We start from the raw sequence: 2,500 nt of genomic DNA on the forward strand, positions 1-2,500 counted from the left end.
TCTAAGGGTGTTGGAAACAGCAGGAGGCTGTTTAACCTTAATCGTGGTCTGGGGAAGGAGGACTGACAGGACCAGCTGGGATGGTGTGTGTGTGTGTGTGTGTGTGTGTCAGGCAGTAAACCAAGATTAAAAGCAGCGTTAACACATCTGACAGGAAATGCTGGTCAAGAGGTGAGTGGAAACTGGGGAAAGCCCTGGACTGGAGCGATTAGACACACACACACACACACACACACACACACACAAACACACACACAGAGGCAGATGGGAAGAGGGAAAGCCCTGGGCAGTAGCGATTGGTCACACATGCCCGGCGATACCCGAGCAGAACCAATCAGCTCAGCTTCCTGTGTTTGACCTGACCCCTCACACACAGTAATTGAATGTTTCAGGCAAGGAGGGAGGGAGGGAGGGAGGGAGGATGGGAGAGAGGAAGAGAGGAAGAGAGAGGGGGGGGGGGGGAGAGAGGAGGGGGGAGTGCAGTCTTATCGTAGAATGTAGAACAAGTGCATTCAGATAAGGAGGGAAAAAAGTTGGTATGAGTAGTGATGTTCATACTTCTCCACTGAACCCAACCCCTGTACTGCCCCCTGCTGGTCACTCTGGGTTCCTACACGTGGTCGTGTGTGTGTAAATGGACTGCACTTATATGTGTGTGTGTGTGTGTGTGTGTGTGTGTGTATGTGTACAGTATGTGTGTGTGTATGCGTGTGTGTGTGTGTATGTGTACAGTATGTGTGTGTATACGTGTGTGTGTGTGTTGTGTGTGTGTGACTCAGAGAGGTGTCTCCCCCGTGGGTGCGGGGAGAGAGCGGATACACACGTTCCAGCGGTCCTCTGATGAACTACGTCTGCCTGCCTCTCAGCAGCCCCCCCCCCCCCCCCCCCCCACCTCGTCACCACCCAGGAGAACACTACCGGTCCACCGGATCCCTGCCTGTCAGCAGCCACAAACCCGCTAGGAAACACTCTCCCCCCGTACAGAGAGAGGACACACACACGCAGCAAACACACACAAACAGCTTTTCCAAATCAACACCTCTCTGAGTCATACGCACAGGCCCTGTAGAGACCAGCAGGGAGTCATGGGAAAACAAGCAAAAGGAAAACACACACACACACACACACACACACACGCAGACACGCACGTACACACAGAGGCAGCCAACCTGTCCGTTGGAAAATCTCACACTCCAACACACATATTCCCCAGAATGGGGCTAAAACAGGAGCTAACTAACTAACAGCACATCTGGTGAAAACGTCTGAGTGCAGATGGACGACACACACACACACACACATATGCACACGCACTCGCACAAACACACGCACACGCACACACACACACACACACAGGCATACACACACACACACACAGATGAAAGTTGTGTTTTGCTTAACCTCTCCCTGTGTTTTAACCGTTCAGTCATGATTAACGTATTAAAACAGAAATCCTAACATTCCTGAGACTTCCTCCAGCCCCCCAGTTACACCAGAGAGATCACTGGGAGTTCAGACCTGTCCAACACAGAAGACAGAGAATTAGAATTCCTCATAAATGAAGTCTGCTCCTGACAGATGATTGACAGATGTTGGACCATGGGGGTCACTGGGAAATGGGAAGGGTTCCGGATCATTCCTGTCCCCAACAGAGGGAATGGAGGGAGGGAGAAACACACACACACACACACACATTGAATTACAGACTAACCGCTCATCAAACTGTCTGTGGCAATAAGCATAATGGAGACTTGTGTCTGTCAGGGGAGGGTGTGTGATGACTGGGCTTGTGTGTGTAGGTGTATAAGTTTGTGTGTGATGATGATTAGGCAGGACACAGTTTTTCTCAGGGTCAGGGGTGGCAGTGTGCCGTTCTCCTAGGGTTCTGTAGGGCTATGTGTGTGTGTGTGTGTGTGTGTGTGTGTGTACACACACACGGTCAGCACCTGTAATAGCTCCCAGCTGAGTCCCCCCCTCTCCCAGGGAGGTAATGAGGGGCTGGGCGTGTGTGTGTCTGTGTGTGTGTGTGTGTAATGAGGCACTGGCATGCGAGCGGCGGAGGGCCGCTTCCTCCACAGGTGACACCTTTGACCTCTCATCTGTTTCCTGTTGGAGGAGAAACAGGGGAGGGAGGCAAGAGGTGAGAGGGAGGAGAGAGCATGATGGAGGGAGGTAGACCAGGGAGGTAAAGATGGTCAGGGGATAGGGAGAGAGAGAGAGAGAGGAGGAGGGGGGGGGGGCTGGTATGAAAGCTAGTCATTGAGAATTGGGTAAGCAGGCGTAATGGCCCAGGGACAGCTGTGTGGGAGACTGACAGGTAGAGAGAAAAGAGAGTGAGAGCAATGACAGAGAAGGAGAGAGGAAGGATATAAAAGAGGAGGGTGTGATTGACAAGAGAGAGGGAGGGATGGGAGTGACTACCAAATAGAGCAGGTCCTTGTGTCTGAGGGACTACACCCGCACACGCGCACACGCGCACACGCACACACACACACACCAA

Source organism: Nansenia antarctica (assembly GCF_963989245.1).
Source record: "Nansenia antarctica genome assembly, chromosome: 3".
In the NCBI taxonomy this organism is placed as follows: domain Eukaryota; kingdom Metazoa; phylum Chordata; class Actinopteri; order Argentiniformes; family Microstomatidae; genus Nansenia; species Nansenia antarctica.